Source organism: Zea mays, chromosome 9, assembly GCF_902167145.1.
Source record: "Zea mays cultivar B73 chromosome 9, Zm-B73-REFERENCE-NAM-5.0, whole genome shotgun sequence".
Lineage (NCBI taxonomy): Eukaryota > Viridiplantae > Streptophyta > Magnoliopsida > Poales > Poaceae > Zea > Zea mays.
Window position 1 is genome coordinate 157,367,634 of NC_050104.1, and position 18,794 is coordinate 157,386,427.

Here is an 18,794-nt window from a genome sequence, read left to right on the forward strand (position 1 = left end):
AAAACTTATATATATTATACTAAGATGGATACAAGTATCGATGTTTTCTATCACTATGTCAATAGATAAAAAATTATTAGAGCGTAAAAGAATCATTTAAAGATAATTTTTTAATCGTGCCTCATTCCTCGAGGTGCCGGGCTGTCAAGCCAAACATGGCCAGTATAACCGTGTCGTGTCACTCATCGTACCTAAGTTTAAGGCACGGTCATTTAGATTGTATACTAGTTTGTCCATTTTTTCGCGCTAGCTAGACCATGTTTAGGTTTCTAATTTTAGAACGTACCTAAACGGTCCTAAATAGTCTGGTCCAAACTTTCAGGTGTAGGCGTACGGGCCGGAACTAGGAGAGCACGTTGATTGTCTCATGATAATAAGAGCGGCATGAATGCGAGGTGTAAGGATCCACCTCACAGCATTCTTAGCTCTCACGCGTGCTCTCTTCACGTACATGCTGCTCCTCTCCTGTCGTGTGCGATCTGCTTCTTTGACCAGCTCTACTACTACTCCACTATCCATGTGTGACACCATCTGCGTGCTCCGTGCTAAGGTCAACATTGGTAAATGTATGTCATAAATTTGTTGACGTAATATATGTGTTAACCATGTTAGCTGTTAGCTAGAGTTGTGTGAGAAAGAGCAGAGTGAGCGTCAAGTTATATGGTGTTTGGTTTGAGAAATAAACTAATACATCATTTTTTCACTTCTCTTTTTTTTTTGTTTGGTTTCTAAAATGGAATGAGTTGATTCATCACCAACTCATTTCTCATAGTTAGTTAGTACTAACATGAGGAATAGAGTCATTCCACCAAATTTAAGGAATAGATTCATGATGCTCCAGCTCATCTTGGATGCATGGAGTAGTTCCTCAGACCAAACATCCCTTTAGGGCTAGTTTGGAAACCCTATTTTCCCAAGGGTTTTCATTTTTCCAAGGGAAATTAGTTCATTTTCCCTTGGGAAATTGGAAATCCCATGGGAAAATAGTGTTGCCAAATGGGGGATTGGATGAGATTGGGGGGAATTAGTTCATTTCTCTTTAAATCCCTTTAATCCCGAAGGAAATTTAAGTTTCCAAACTAGCTCTAGTGTAGTGGTGGCGGCGACGCTTCCCCTTACTAACAACATAGTAGGACTAGGGTCCTGTTTGGCACAGCTTATTTTCAGCTTCTTCACAAATTTAAGCAGAAGTTCTGCCAAACAGCTAGCTTCTGCAGCAGCTTATCAGTTCAGCTGCTTCTCAAAATACACTAAAAGCAGCCAACAAGCAGAAGCTGCTTTTCACCAGCTTATCAGATAAGCTGCTTTTTCAACAAGCAACAGTTGTGCCAAACAGGGCCTAGATCTCACATGTGTACAGAGACAGGGAGATATCAACGAACTTTGGTTCACATGCTAGCAGTGGCGGGTCCAAAATTAGATTACACGAGGAGCTACTATAATAAGTCTAATTTTTTAGACTAGACTAAAGTAAAGCTAAATAATATAATTCATCATATTCATGAAAAGCAAGAGTTTGTAAAACTAAAATTTTACTCTACATGTCTTTCATATTAGTCCAAGTGTTGTATTAGAATCATCTTTTTTTCCTTTATGGGACCTTATCCATCCTATATCTACAAAAATAAAAATCAATTTTAATCGAGCAAACAAATTAATTAAAATCTAAAAAGCAACTTACAAAATTGTTGGTCTGTTGCAAGTACTGACTTGCGTTCGGTCCTTGCATTGCCTTCGTGGCTGCTAGTAGTTGCGAGGTAGTGGTTGAAAGGGAAATGTCCGGGTCATTTCTATTTATTTTTGTAATTAAATGCTCAATACATTATTATTACTATAGACTAACATCTTCTTGTATGAGCACGAGCACATGTGGTTGTAAAGTAAACTCAGAATTATAAAAAAGGCACTTTTGGGTTTATAAATGGGCATACTGCAAACCTCTATGGTTCCAAATGAAAAGGTATGCATGTAGTATTTAGTCAATTGTTTTAGGTACTAATCATGTTTGTCTAAGTGCTAGAGACCATATAAAGTCGAGCCAAAAGGAGCAAAAGAAAGTTGGAACACAGATGAACAAGCTGGGCTGAACTAGGCAGCACCGGACAGACCGGTGCCACCCACCAGACAGTCCGTTGACCGTCCGGCCGTACTGACCACTCTCGGGTGCAGCCGAGCCGGGTACCCTCGGCTATAATTCAACTAACGGTCCACACAGAGCGCCAGACTGTCCGGTGTGAAGACAGCCAACGACTATCTGTCACGTCACCCGTAGCCAATGATTAGATGGTGCACCGGACAGTCCGGTGCCCCCCCCACCGGACAGTTCGGTGCCCAACTGAAATGGAAAGTGACCAATCAGAGATCTATTGACCATTGCATTGTGCGGTGTCGGGTACGCCACCAGATAGTCTGGTGCACCCGTAGACAGGGAAGGCTGGGAGCTTACAAATGAAGCTCCAATGACTCCTAGGTCCCTTGGGGCTATAAAAGGACCCCTAGGTGCATGGAGCTGTTACCCAAACATACTTTGAGCACACCACAACTCCGACCTCTGTGACCATGCTGTTGATTTGTTAGAGAGAGCGTGAGAGAGTTGAGCGCGTTCTCGAGTTGTGACTCTGTCGTTTTGATTCATGCGCTCTTTCCTTTGCTTGTGTGCGTGTTGTTGATGTGTTGTGCTCTTGTGTGTGTTTTCTACTCCCGTCCTTACTCCGAATTTGATTGTAATCATTTGTGTAAGGCGTGAGAGACTCCAATTTATGGAGATTCCTCACAACGGGATATTGATATAAGGAAGGCAACTGTGGCACTCAAGTTTGATCTTTAGATCACTTGAGAGGGTTGAGTGCAACCCTTGACCAAAGGAGGTCACCACAACATGGAGTAGGTATTGGCCGAATCACGGTAAAAATCGTTGTGTCTCTTATCCATTTTAATTATCACAATTACTATCTTCTCGAATTCTCTACTCACTTGTAATATTGCTTTTAAGTTTAATACTCATCTTAAAGGACCAATCAAGTGAAGAGTTCTTCCTGAGAGCACCTAGAGGGGGGTGAATAGGTGATCCTGTAAAAACTTAAAACTTAATCCACAAAACTTGATTAGGAGTTAGCACAATTAAGCCAAGTGCCTAGAGAGAAGAGCTTGCACAACACGACAACCACAAAGAGATCAACACAGAGATGGCACGGTGGTTTATCCCGTGGTTCGGCCAAGTCCAACACTTGCCTACTCCACGTTGTGGCGTCCCAATGGACGAGGGTTGCAATCAACCCCTTTCAAGCGGTCCAAAGACCCACTTGAATACCATAGTGTTTTGCTTTCACTTTACTATATCCCGCTTGCGAGGAATCTCCACAACTTGGAGCCTCTCGCCCTTACACTTTGAAGTTCACAAAGAAGCACGGAGTAAGGGGGAATGAGCAACACACACAAGACACGAAATCAGAGCGACAACACGCACACAAGTCGCAACAAGAGCTCACAACACAACTTAGCGAGTTCACAACTCAAATGGAGCTCTAATAGCTATCGCAAGGAATCAAATGCGCGGAATCGAAGTCTTGGTGCTTAGGAATGCTTAGAGAATGCTTGGTTTCCTCCTCCATCCGCCTAGGGGTCCCTTTTATAGCCCCAAGGCAGCTAGGAGCCGTTGAGTGCATTCCAGGAAGGCAATTCTTGCCTTCTGTCGCCTGGCGCACCGGACAGTCCGGTGCACCACCGGACACTGTCCGGTGCGGATTTCTTTCCTTCTATGGCGAAGCCGACCGTTGGCGCTTTGGAGCCGTTGGTGCACCAGACACTGTTCGATGCACACCGGACAGTCCGGTGCCCCATTCCGACCGTTGGCTCGGCCACGTGTCTCACGCGGATCGCGCGGCCGACCGTTGGCCCGGCCGACCGTTGGCTCACCGGACAGTCCGGTGCACACCGGACAGTTCGGTGAATTATAGTCGTACACCGTTAATCACTTCCCGAGAGCAGCAAGTTCGCCTGAGTCAGCCTGGCGCACCGGACAGTCCGGTGCACCCAGACAGAGCTGACTTTGGCTGAACAAAGCCATCTTTAATTTCAACTTGATTTTTCCTATTTCCAGCACTTAGACACAATACATTAGTCTCTAAAACAATGTACTAAGTCTCAGAAACATACCTTTATACTTGATTTGTACTTTGTCCACCATTTACACTTAGGCACTTGTGTTGGACACTAAATCACCAAAATACTTAGAAATGGCCCAAGGGCACATTTCCCTTTCAATCTCCCCCTTTTTGGTGATTTATGCCAACACAACATAAAGCAAGTAGAACAAGTGCAAAATCAATTCAAATAAGAACTCAAAATTGTTTTGATTTAAATTTGGCATATATGGATCATTCTTTGCCACCACTTGGTTTGTTTTTGCAAATCAACCTCAATTTCCTATCTCTAAGTCAAACACACTTGTTGAAACATAAAGAGAGATATTTCAAGAGAAATTGATCACAGAGTTCAAAAACTCCCCCTTTTCCCCATAATTAAGCCTTCTCCCCACAAGAGACCAACTTTTGACAATAAGAGGCAAACAAGAGTATTTTGACAAACAAAAACTCTAACTCTACTTTTTCAAAATTTTCAAGTGGTAGCTGATCCATTTCTTGCTTTGGCCTTATATTCTCCCCCTTTGGCATCAAGCACCAAAACGGGATCAATTTTGGCCCTTTAACCCCATTGCCTCACCAAAATCTTCAACTAAGAGTAAAAAGGGCAATAAGAGTACAAAGATGAACTTGGAATAAGTACTCTTTCATCGGAGTGCAGTGGAAGTCTTGCATGGTCCAAGTCCACCTTTTCCCTTTCAATTCACCTTTGAGACTAAATCAAACAAACTCAAGCACATGGTTAGTCCCAAAGAGTCAAGTTGTAACTCATCTCCCCCTAAATATGTGCATCACTTGCAAATGGACTTGTAAGGTCCGGGGAGTGCTTGTACAACTTGAGCACCATAAGTAAACAACATAATGCTTAAGGAACATGATCAAGGCATAAAACGCATGTATGCTATAGATCAATCCAAGTTCCGCGAATCTAAGACATTTAGCTCACTACGCAACTTGCAAAAGGTCTGGTCATCTAAAGGCTTGGTAAAGATATCGGCTAGCTGGTTCTCGGAGCTAACATGAAAGACTTCGATATCTCCCTTTTGCTGGTGGTCTCTCAAAAAGTGATGCCGGATGTCAATGTGCTTTGTGCGGCTATGTTCAACAGGATTATCCGCCATGCGGATAGCACTCTCATTATCACATAGGAGTGGAACTTTGCTCAGATTGTAGCCAAAGTCCCTGAGGGTTTGCCTCATCCAAAGTAGTTGTGCGCAACACTGTCCTGCGGCAACATACTCGGCCTTAGCGGTGGATAGGGCAACAGAAGTTTGTTTCTTGGAACTCCATGACACCAGGGACCTTCCTAAGAATTGGCACGTCCCCGATGTACTCTTCCTATCAACCTTACATCCAGCATAGTCGGAGTCTGAATATCTAATCAAGTCAAAGGTAGACCCCTTTGAATACCAGATCCCGAAGCAAGGCGTAGCGACTAAATATCTAAGAATTCGCTTCACAGCCACTAAGTGACACTCCCTTGGATCAGATTGAAATCTAGCACACATGCATACACTAAGCATAATATCTGATCTACTAGCACATAAATAAAGTAAAGACCCTATCATAGACCGGTATGCCTTTTGATCAACGGATTTACCTCCTTTGTTGAGGTCGGTGTGTCCGTCGGTTCCCATTGGAGTCTTTGCGGGCTTGGCGTCCTTCATCCCAAAATGCTTGATCAAGTCTTGCGTGTACTTCGTTTGGGAGATGAAGGTCCCATCCTTGAGTTGCCTCACTTGGAACCCAAGGAAATAGCTTAACTCGCCCATCATCGACATCTCAAACTTTTGAGTCATCACCCTGTTAAACTCTTCACAAGACTTTTGGTTAGTAGAACCAAATATTATGTCATCGACATAAATTTGGCACACAAAAAGATCACCATCACAAGTCTTAGTAAAAAGAGTAGGATCGACTTTCCCAACCTTGAAAGCATTAGCAAGTAAAAAGTCTCTAAGGCATTCATACCATGCTCTTGGGGCTTGCTTAAGTCCATAGAGCGCCTTAGAGAGCTTACACACGTGGTCGGGGTACCGTTCATCCTCGAAGCCAGGGGGTTGCTCCACGTACACTTCCTCCTTGATTGGCCCGTTGAGGAAAGCGCTCTTCACATCCATTTGGAACAACCTGAAGGAATGGTGAGCGGCATATGCTAGCAAAATACGAATGGACTCTAGCCTAGCCACAGGAGCAAAAGTCTCCTCAAAGTCCAAACCTGCGACTTGGGCATAACCTTTTGCCACAAGTCGTGCCTTGTTCCTTGTCACCACCCCGTGCTCGTCTTGTTTGTTGCGGAACACCCACTTGGTTCCCACAACATTTTGCTTGGGACGAGGCACCAGTGTCCAAACTTCATTTCTCTTGAAGTTGTTGAGCTCCTCTTGCATGGCCAACACCCAGTCCGGATCTAGCAAGGCCTCCTCTACCCTGAAAGGCTCAATAGAAGAGACAAAGGAGTAATGCTCACAAAAATTAACTAATCGAGACCGAGTAGTTACTCCCTTGCTAATATCACCCAAAATCTGGTCGACGGGATGATCCCTTTGAATCATCGCTCGAACTTGGGTTGGAGGTGCCGGTTGCGCTTCTTCCTCCATTACATGATCATCTTGTGCTCCCCCTTGATCACACGCCTCTTCTTGATGAACTTGTTCATCGTCTTGAGTTGGGGGATGCATCATTGTTGAGGAAGAAGGTTGATCTTGCTCCTTTTGTTCCATTGGCCTCACATCTCCAATCTCCATGGTGCGCATTGCGGCCGTTGGAACGTCTTCTTCATCTACATCATCAAGATCAACAACTTGCTCTCTTGGAAGCCATTAGTCTCATCAAATACAACGTCGCTAGAGACTTCAACCAAACCCGATGATTTGTTGAAGACCCTATACGCCTTTGTATTTGAGTCATAACCTAACAAAAACCCTTCTACGGCTTTGGGAGCAAATTTAGAATTCCTACCTTTCTTCACTAGAATGTAGCATTTACTCCCAAAAACACGAAAATATGAAACATTGGGTTTGTTACCGGTTAGCAGCTCATACGAAGTCTTCTTGAGGAGGCGATGAAGGTAGACCCGGTTGATGGCGTGGCAAGCCGTGTTCACGGCTTCCGACCAAAAGCGCTCGGGGGTCTTGAACTCTCCAAGCATCGTCCTCGCCATGTCTATAAGTGTCATGTTCTTCCTCTCTACCACACCATTTTGCTGTGGTGTGTAGGGAGCGGAGAACTCGTGCTTGATTCCTTCCTCCTCAAGATACTCCTCCACTTGAAGGTTCTTGAATTCGGACCCATTGTCGCTCCTTATTTTCTTCACCTTGAGCTCAAACTCGTTTTGAGCTCTCCTTAGGAAGCGCTTGAGGGTCCCTTGGGTTTCAGATTTATCCTGCAAAAAGAATACCCAAGTGAAGCGGGAAAAATCATCAACTATAACAAGACCATACTTACTTCCTCCTATGCTCAGATAGGCGACGGGTCCGAAGAGGTCCATATGGAGTAACTCCAGGGGTCTTGATGTTGTCATCACATTTTGGCATGATGAGAGCTTCCCACCTGTTTCCCTGCTTGACAAGTTGCACAAGGTCTATCTTTTTCGAAAGTAACATTGGTTAGACCTATCACGTGTTCTCCCTTTAAAAGTTTGTGAAGGTTCTTCATCCCCACATGTGCTAAGCGGCGATGCCACAGCCAGCCCATGCTAGTCTTAGCAATTAAGCATGCATCTAGACCGGCCTCCTCTTTTGCAAAATCAACTAAATAGAGTTTGTCGTCTAATACACCCTTAAAAGCTAATGAACCATCATTTCTTCTAAAGACAGACACATCTATATTTGTGAATAGACAATTATATCCCATATTACATAATTGACTCATAGATAATAAGTTATATCCAAGCGACTCAACTAAGAACACATTGGAAATAGAGTGCTCGGATGAAATAGCAATTTTTCCTAACCCTTTCACCTTGCCTTGGTTCCCATCACCGAATATGATTGAATCTTGGGGATCCTTGTTCTTGATGTAGGAAGAGAACATCCTCTTTTCCCCCGTCATGTGGTTTGTGCATCCGCTGTCGATAATTCAGCTTGAGCCCTCGGATGCATAAACCTGCAAGGCAAATTTAGGCTTGGGTCTTAGGTACCCAACTCATGTTGGGTCCTACAAGATTAGTCACAATAGTCTTAGGGACCCAAATGCAAGTCTTGTCTCCTTTACATTTGGCCCCTAATTTCCTAGCAACTATCTTCCTATCCTTTCTACAAATAGCAAAGGAAGCATTTAAAACATGATAAATTGTAGAAGGTTCATTTATTACTTCCCTAGGAACATGAACAATATTTCTTCTAGGCATATGATTAATAACATTTCTCCTAGCTAAGTTTCTATCATGCATAATAGAAGAACTAGAAGCAACCATGGCATGAGAATCAAAATTATTATAACTTCTATAGCCATTTCTTGAATGTCTCCTATCATGATACATGAAGGCATGGTTCTTTTGAGCACTACTAGCCATAGGGGCCTTCCCTTTCTCCTTGGCGGAGATGGAAGCCTTTTGGCTTGTTAAGTTCTTGACTTCCCTCTTGAAGCCAAGACCATCCTTAATTGAGGGATGTCTACCAATCGTGTAGGCATCCCTTGCAAATTTTAGCTTGTCAAATTCACTCTTGCTAGTCTTAAGTTGGGCATTAAAACTAGCCACTTCATCATTTAATTTAGAAATGCAAGCTAGGTGTTCACTACAAGCATCAACATTAAAATCTTTGCACCTATTGCAAATTATAACATGTTCTACACAAGAGTTAGATTTATTTGCTACTACTAGTTTAGCATTTAAATCATCATTAACACCTTTTAAAGTAGAAATGGTTTCATGACACGTAGATAGTTCACAAGCAAGCATTTCATTCCTTTTAATTTCTAGAGCAAGAGAATTTTGTGCACTAACAAATTTATCATGCTCTTCATACAAAAGATTCTCTTGCTTTTCTAATAACCTATTCTTATCATTCAAGGCATCAATTAATTCATTAATTTTATCAACCTTGGTTCTATCTAGGCCCTTGAATAAACATGAATAATCTATTTCATCATCATCACTAGATTCATCCTCACTTGAAGAAGCATAAGTACTAGTATTATGAGTGCTTACCTTCTTTTCCCTTGCCATGAGGCAAGTGTGATGCTCGTTGGGGAAGAGGGATGACTTATTGAAGGCGGTGGCGGCGAGTCCTTCGTTGTCGGAGTCGGACGAGGAGCAATCCGAATCCCACTTCTTTCCAAGATGTGCCTCGCCCTTCACCTTCTTGTAGTTCTTCTTCTTTTCCCACTTTCCACTCTTCTTTTCCTGGTCACTATCATTATCAGGACAATTAGCGATAAAATGTCCAATCTTACCACATTTGAAGCAGGAGCGCTTCCCCATCGTCTTGTTCTTGTTGGGGTGCTCCTTGCGACCCTTTAGCGTCGTCTTGAACCGCTTGATGATGAGGGCCATCTCTTCATCATTAAGCCCGGCCGCCTCAACTTGCGCCACCTTGCTAGGTAGCGCCTCCTTGCTCCTTGTTGCCTTGAGAGCAATAGTTTGAGGCTCCTGGATTGGGCCATTTAATGCATCGTCGACGTATCTAGCCTCCTTGATCATCATCCGCCCGCTTACGAACTTTCCAAGAATCTCCTCGGGCGTCATCTTCGTGTACCTAGGATTTTCACGAATATTGTTCACAAGATGTGGATCAAGGACGGTAAAGGACCTTAGCATTAGGCGGACGACGTCGTGGTCCGTCCATCGCGTGCTTCCATAGCTCCTTATCTTGTTGACGAGAATCTTGAGCCTGTTGTATGTCTGGGTTGGCTCCTCCCCTCTTATCATCGCGAATCTCCCGAGTTCGCCTTCCACCAATTCCATTTTGGTGAGCATGGTGACGTCGTTTCCCTCATGTGAGATCTTGAGGGTGTCCCAGATCTGCTTGGCATTGTCCAAGCCGCTCACCTTATGGTACTCGTCCCTGCACAATGAGGCTAACAACACAGTAGTAGCTTGTGCATTTTTATGAATTTGTTCATTGATAAACAAAGGACTATCCGAGCTATCAAATTTCATTCCACTCTCTACTATCTCCCATATACTAGGATGGAGAGAGAACAAGTGACTACGCATTTTGTGACTCCAAAATCCGTAGTCCTCTCCATCAAAATGAGGAGGCACTACACGACGGTTCACTTACAGCGACCTACGATTGGTTGCTAAAACGGCCTTCAGCGACCTACGGTTGGTCGCTAAAAACTTTTAGCGACCCATAAGGATGGTTGTTGTAAGTGCCGTCGCTAAAGGCTTTAGCGACTGACATCTTTTTAGCGACCGACCGTCTGTTGCTAATATTGTATATTTAGCGACCAACCGCGGGTTGCTGTACTATAGATTTAGCAACCAACCGTAAGTCGTCATACTATACTTTTAGCAACCAACAGAAAGTTGCCCTTTTTACAGTTGTTATTAATAATAATATACATTTAATTAAGCACCACAAATCATTGATTTTTATACACAAATCATAAATACATACACAGTTAATCAGTATACCACACTCATAGATCCATCACATAAACACAAAAGCACCACAATTATATATTCACAAAAGCATCACAATAATAATATCATTCACAACTAGATCACTAATGTTTTATATCACTCCAACTATTGTTCAAAAGCCCACAACTATATCACTCTAGCTGCTCCAGAGCTGATTAGTCATAAAAGCACCAAAGCTACACTAATGCTTCAAGCAGTTCAAAAGCCTTCAGACAACCACTCCAGCTTCTTGTATCCTCCTGTTTTAAGGTACAAGCTTTCTTTGTCCAGAACACCACTAGAAAAAAGTACATCAAATTAGTATATTGTTGCTGCATTTGCAAATAAAAATACAGTTTTGATGCCTTATCTACCTCCACTAGATGGTGTTGCAGCCTTATGCACCAACTTCAGCTGGTGCAATCATTAAGTTGCTGCTCATATAAATCTAAACATAAACAAGATAAGATATAAACAGAAATATACATATGAACTAATAACTCCCTGGAAGGAACTTGAATGACTTCTTCATGACAACAAGCTAGCGTACTTCCAAGGCACCCTGAGCCCTGAACACTTGGACCACAAAACAAGAGTCTCATATTAATTATAGTATGAACTATGAGCAAAGTAAATTTCTAACAGCTATAGAAAAAATGAAAGATAAACTGGGCCAATATCCATCTAATAAGCCAATCAATATCACTCCGATCACTTAGATATGATGAGTGCATGCTCTATATCTTCAACCAACCAAATAACGAATAATGCCACAGGAAACAAAATATGGAAGAAAACACACGAATAACATTAAGCCAATGTAGCAAAAGAACAGAGACAAACAAGGAAAATGGCATGTCGGACACTTAATGGAAGCATGCTAACAGAAATACTACTTTCCACAATAACAGACGCCATATCAACCCTATATGACAACCTGCTCGCCGATAGTTCATGTTTGATGTTTCCACATTTTTATTTCAGCATTCAAAACATCTAGAGAACCCATCTAGTTCTAGGCAAAGAAAACTCCAGGAGCTCCTTTATTTTAGCATTCAAAACATCTAAAGAACCGAAATAGAAAAATCAAACTCCAGGTGCAAGCAGTCCAGTAAATAACACATAAATTTTACCTTCAGTTGTCTCCCAAGCAACGCCTCCGACAAAAATCTTTCTGCAAAAGAAAAAGTATTAGCTCTCCTGCTAAACTATATCCTTGAAATTCAGAACAAATACAATTACCCTAAAGCCCAAATCGCTCACCCCAACGAGTCGCCACCCGCCCCCCTCCCATCCTCTCCAACAGCATAAGCGTACCCAGAGCCCCCATCCCGGCCTACCCGCCTCCTGAGCTAATCCTAGCGGCGCTGCTGCGGGTGCGGGTTTAGAGGGAGGGAGACAGGGAGTAGATGAGAGAGAGACGGAAGAGGAGTCGGCGACAGTGAGGTTCGGTTCGAGTCTCCTTCTCAGGCCTTAGATATGATGAGTGCATGCTTACCTCTTTGACATGAGCCGTCGGGGGAGGGCGGCTCGGCCAGGGCTCGGCCGCTGCTGCTTGGTCGAGATAGAGAGGAGCGAGGCGAGGGAAGGAAGGAAAGAGGTGAGGGGAGAGAGAAGAGGGAAGGGAGAGATAGAGGCGGCGGCAGCGGCTGGGAGAGAAGACAGAGAGCGCGCGACTGCTAGGGTTAGGTAGATGGGTCCTTAGTGGGCTTTAGGGTTAGGGAGGGTTTTCTTTTTTATTTTTTCGAAATGCATTTTTAAATTAATCAAAAATTCATAAAAAATTTACCAAATAAATAATAAACATTTAAAGGAATTATTACGAATGCAAATAAATAATAAACATTTGAAAAATTTCAACTCGAATCTAATATCATATAAGCACAAAGAACACAGTTGCATACTATAGTCATGTTTGTACATAAACAAACCATGAAATAAACATACAAGCAATATTAAAAAAATCACCACACAATTTAGCGATCAATGTTTACTTGTTTTAATTAATTTTTAGTCACTAACATCTACAGATACGTTCAGTCTATAAGATTTGATAGTGATTCTTGCTCTATAGCGACCCACCGCTAGTCCCCGACAATATCTATAACGACCAACCATAAGTTGTTAAATTTCTAGACTTTTAGCGACCAACCGACCGTAGCTACAAAAGGATTTAGCGACTGACCGTCGGTCCCTAACCTTTAGCAACCAATGGTTGGTACCTAATAAGGGTCGCTAAAGATCAACCGTCGTGTAGTGAGGTTTGCCAAGAGGAATGGAAAGCAAATGTGCATTTGAGCTATGCGGAATACGAGAATAATCGAAAGAGAAGTTTGAGTTAACCGTCTTCTTCTTCTCGTAGTCGTTATCGTCGTCCTTTTGGGAAGAAGAAGATTCATCGATGTCGTCGTAGTAGACGATCTCCTTGATGCGCCTTGTTTTCTTCTTCCTCCCATCTCTTCTTTTGTGGCTCGAGCCCGAGTCAGTGGGCTTGTCCTCCTTTGGATCATTGACAAAGGACTCCTTCTCCTTATCGTTGACCACCATCCCCTTGCCCTTAGGATCCATCTCTTCGGGCGATTAGTCCCTTTCTTGAAGAGAACAACTCTGATACCAAATGAGAGCACCTAGAGGGAGGGTGAATAGGTGATCCTGTAAAAACTTGAAACTTAATCCACAAAACTTGATTAGGAGTTAGCACAATTAAGCCAAGTGGCTAGAGAGAAGAGCTTGCACAACACGACAACCACAAAGAGATCAACACAGAGATGACACGATGGTTTATCCCGTGGTTCGGCCAAGTCCAACACTTGCCTACTCCACGTTGTGACGTCCCAATGGACGAGGGTTGCAATCAACCCCTTTCAAGCGGTCCAAAGACCCACTTGAATACCACAGTGTTTTGCTTTCACTTTACTATATCCCGCTTGCGAGGAATCTCCACAACTTGGAGCGTCTCGCCCTTACACTTTGAAGTTCACAAAGAAGCACGGAGTAACGGGGAATGAGCAACACACACAAGACACGAAATCAGAGCGACAACACGCACACAAGTCGCTGAAAGGGAATTAGGCTTACACCTAGTTCCTATATAATTTTGGTGGTTGAATTGCCCAACACAAATCTTTGGACTAACTAGTTTGCTCTAGTTAATAAGTTATACAGGTGTCAAAGGTTCACATCAAGCCAATTAAAAGGACCAAAGTTGGGTTCAAATAGAGGGCTAAAGGCAACCGAAGGCACCTCTGGTCTGGGGGCACCGGACTGTCCGGTGTACACCGGACAGTGTCCGGTGCGCCACCGGACATGTCCGGTGCACCAGAGGACTTCAACACAAACTCGCCACCTTCGGGAATTTCCAGAGGCAACTCCGCTATAATTCACCGGACTGTCCGGTGTGCACCGGACATGTCCGGTGCTCCAAGGAAGGGCGGCCTCCGGAACTCGCCTGCCTCGGGTTTTCACTTCAGCTGCTTCGCTAAAATTCACCGGACTGTCCGGTGTACACCGGACTGTCCGGTGCATCCTCGGAGCAACGGCTACTTCGCGCCAACGGCTACCTGCAACGGCATTTAATGCGCGCGCAGCGCGCGCAGAAGTCAGAGTCGCCCATGCCGGCGCACCGGACAGTGAACAGTGCATGTCCGGTGCGCCACCGGACATCAAGGCGGGCCCAGAAGTCAGAACTCCAACGGTCAATTTCCAACGGCACTGATGACGTGGCGGGGGCACCGGACTGTCCGGTGCGCCATCGAACAGACAGCCTTCCAACGGCCACTTTTGGTGGTTGGGGCTATAAATACCCCAACCACTCCACCATTCATTGCATCCAAGTTTCCAGCTTCCAACCACTATACAAGAGCTGGCATTCATTGCAAAGCACACCAAAAAGAGATCAAATCCTCTCCCAACTCCACACAAAGCCCTAGTGACTAGTGAGAGTGATTTGTAGTGTTCATTTGAGCTCTTGCGCTTGGATCGCTTCTTTTCTTTCGCATTCTTTCTTGTGATCAAACACTCACTTGTAATTGAGGCAAGAGGCACCAATCGTGTGGTGGCCCTTGTGGGAAGTTTGATTCCCAAGTGATTTGAGAAGAGAAGCTCACTCGGTCCAAGGGACCGTTTGAGAGAGGGAAGGGTTGAAAGAGACCCGGCCTTTGTGGCCTCCTCAACGGGGAGTAGGTTTGAGAGAACCGAACCTCGGTAAAACAAATCCGCGTGTCTCACTTCATTATTTGCTTGCGATTTGTTTTCCGCCCTCTCTCGTGGACTCGATTATATTTCTAACGTTAACCCGGCTTGTAGTTGTGATTATTTTTGAGAATTTCAGTTTCGCCCTATTCACCCCCCCTCTAGGCGACTATCAATTGGTATCAGAGCCCGGTGCTTCATTAGAGCCTAACCGCTCGAAGTGATGTCGGGAGATCACGCCAAGAAGGAGATGGAGACCGGCGAAAAGCCCACTACAAGCCACGGGAGCACTTCATCGGAAGAGTCCCGCACCAAGAGGAAGGAGAAGAAGAAGGACTCCTCCAAACGAAAGGAGAAAAGATCTTCCTCTTCTCACCACAAAGAGAAGAAGGAAAAATCTTCTTCTCACAAGTCGCATCGGAAAGGCGACAAGCACAAGAGGATGAGGAAAGTGGTCTACTACGAGACCGACACTTCTACAACATCGACCTCCGACTCCGATGCGCCTTCCGTAACTTCTAAACGCCAAGAGCGTAAGAAGTTTAGTAAGATCCCCTTACACTATCCTCGTACATCTAGACATACTCCATTACTTTCCGTTCCATTAGGCAAACCGCCAACCTTTGACGGTGAAGATTATGCTAGGTGGAGTGATTTAATGAAGTTTCATCTAACCTCACTCCACAAAAGTATATGGAATGTTGTTGAGTTTGGAGCACAGGTACCATCAATAGGGGATGAGGATTACGATGAGGACGAGGTGGCCCAAATCGAGCACTTCAACTCCCAAGCCACAACCATACTCTTGGCCTCTCTAAATAGAGAGGAGTACAACAAGGTGCAAGGGTTGAAGAGTGCAAAGGAAATTTGGGACCTCCTCAAGACCGCGCACGAGGGTGATGAACTAACAAAGATCACCAAGCGGGAAACGATCGAGGGGGAGCTCGGTCGCTTTCGACTTCGCCAAGGGGAAGAGCCACAAGACATGTACAATCGGCTCAAGACTTTGGTGAACCAAGTGCGGAACCTCGGGAGCAAGAAGTGGGATGACCACGAGGTGGTTAAGGTTATTCTTAGATCACTCATTTTCCTTAACCCCACTCAAGTTCAATTAATTCGTGGTAATCCTAGATATACTCAAATGACCCCCGAGGAAGTTATCGGGAATTTTGTGAGCTTTGAATGTATGATCAAGGGGTCAAAGAAGATCAACGAGCTTGATGAATCCTCCACACCCGAAGCACAACCGGTGGCATTCAAGGCGACGGAGGAGAAGAAGGAGTCTACATCGAGTAGACAACCAATTGATGCCTCCAAGCTCGACAATGAGGAGATGGCTTTAATCATCAAAAGCTTTCGCCAAATCCTCAAGCAACGGAAGGGGAAGGATTACAAATCCCGTTCCAAGAAGGTTTGCTACAAGTGTGGTAAGCCCGGTCATTTCATTGCAAAATGTCCTATATCTAGTGACAGTGACAGGGGCGACGACAAGAAGGGAAAGAGGAGAGAAAAGAAGAGGTACTACAAGAAGAAGGGCGGCGATGCCCATGTTTGCCGGGAATGGGACTCGGACGAGAGCTCCACCGACTCCTCCTCCGACGAGGTGACGCCGCCAACATCGCCGTCACCAAAGGACTCCTCTTCCCCAACGTCGGCCACAAGTGCCTCATGGCAAAGGACGGCAAAAGGAAGAAGGTAAAATCAAGATCCTCTACTAAATATGAAACCTCTAGTGATGAGGATGATGCTAGCAATGAGGAGGATAACTTGCGCGTTCTTTTTGCCAACCTTAACATGGAACAAAAGGAAAAACTTAATGAGCTAATTAGTGCCATTCATGAAAAGGATGACCTCTTGGACTCCCAAGAGGACTTCCTAATCAAGGAAAATAAAAAGCATGTTAAGGTTAAAAATGCTTATGCTCTAGAGGTAGAAAAATGTGAGAAATTGTCTAGTAAGCTAAGCGCTTGCCATGAGACCATTGACAACCTTAGAAATGAAAATGCTAGATTAAATACTAAGCTTGATTCTCATGTTTGTGATGTTTCGATTCCCAATCCTAGAGATAATAATGATGATTTGCTTGCTAGGATTGAAGATTTAAATGTTTCTCTTGCTAGTCTTAGAGTAGAAAATGAAAATTTAATTGCTAAGGCTAAAGATCTAGATGTTTGCAATGTTACAATTTCCGATCTTAGAAATAATAATGATATCTTGCGTGCTAAGATCGTTGAGCTTAATTCATGCAAACCCTCTACATCTAGTGTTGAGCATGTTTCCATTTGTACTAGATGTAGAGATATTGATATTAATGTTATTCATGATCACATGGCTTTAATTAAACAACAAAATGATCATATAGCAAGATTAGATGCTAAAATTGCCGAGCATAACTTAGAAAAATGAAAAATTTAAATTTGCTAGAAGTATGCTCTATAATGGGAGACACCCTAGCATCAAGGATGGCATTGGCTTCCAAAGGGGAGACAATGTCAAACTTAGTGCCCCTCCTAAAAGATTGTCAAATTTTGTTAAGGGCAAGGCTCCCATGCCTCAGGATAACGAGGGTTACATTTTATACCCTGCCGGTTATCCCGAGAGCAAAATTAGGAGAATTCATTCTAGGAAGTCTCACTCTGGCCCTAATCATGCTTTCATGTATAAGGGTGAGACATCTAGCTCTAGGCAACCAACCCGTGCTAAGTTGCCTAGTAAGAAAACTCCTAATGCATCAAATGAACATAGTCTTTCATTTAAAACTTTTGATGCATCTTATGTTTTAACTAACAAATCCGGCAAGGTAGTTGCCAAATATGTTGGGGGCAAGCACAAGGGGTCAAAGACTTGTGTTTGGGTACCCAAAGTTCTTGTGTCTAATGCCAAAGGACCCAAAACCATTTGGGTACCTAAAGTCAAGAACTAAACTTGTTTTGTAGGTTTATGCATCCGGGGGCTCAAGTTGGATACTCGACAGCGGGTGCACAAACCACATGACAGGGGAGAAAAGGATGTTCTCCTCATATGAGAAAAACCAAGATCCCCAACGAGCTATCACATTCGGGGATGGAAATCAAGGTTTGGTCAAAGGTCTTGGTAAAATTGCTATATCTCCTGACCATTCCATTTCAAATGTTTTTCTTGTTGATTCATTAGATTACAATTTGCTTTCCGTATCCCAATTATGTCAAATGGGCTACAACTGTCTATTCACTGATGTAGGTGTCACTGTCTTTAGAAGAAGTGACGATTCAATAGCATTTAAGGGAGTGTTAGAGGGACAGCTATACTTGGTAGATTTTAATAGAGCTGAACTCGACACTTGCTTAATTGCTAAGACTAACTTGGGTTGGCTCTGGCACCGCCGACTAGCTCATGTTGGAATGAAGAATCTTCATAAGCTTCTAAAGGGAGAGCACATTTTAGGACTAACAAATGTTCATTTTGAGAAAGACAGGATTTGTAGCGCATGCCAAGCCGGGAAGCAAGTTGGCACTCATCATCCACATAAGAACGTCATGACTAGTGACAGGCCACTGGAGCTCCTACACATGGACCTATTCGGCCCAATCGCTTACATAAGCATCGGCGGGAGTAAGTACTGTCTAGTTATTGTGGATGATTATTCTCGCTTCACTTGGGTATTCTTTTTACAGGAAAAATCTCAAACCCAAGAGACCTTAAAGGGATTCTTGAGACGGGCTCAAAATGAGTTCGGCTTAAGGATCAAGAAAATTAGAAGCGACAACGGGACGGAGTTCAAGAACTCTCAAATCGAAGGCTTCCTTGAGGAGGAGGGCATCAAGCATGAGTTCTCTTCTCCCTACACCCCACAACAAAATGGTGTAGTGGAGAGGAAGAATCGAACTCTATTGGACATGGCAAGAACCATG

General features: G+C 43.8%; 1 long non-coding RNA gene across 1 annotated transcript; it reads right to left on the minus strand.

Annotated features, from left to right (window-relative positions):
* Positions 1–10,746: 10,746 nt before the first annotated feature.
* On the minus strand, positions 10,747–11,828 carry LOC111590126 (uncharacterized). The gene is made up of 3 exons (XR_002749210.2): positions 11,264–11,828; positions 11,088–11,161; positions 10,747–11,011 (listed from the first exon to the last, which is right to left on the minus strand). It is a non-coding gene; the product is annotated as an uncharacterized lncRNA (long non-coding RNA).
* Between the last annotated feature and the right edge of the window lie 6,966 nt (positions 11,829–18,794).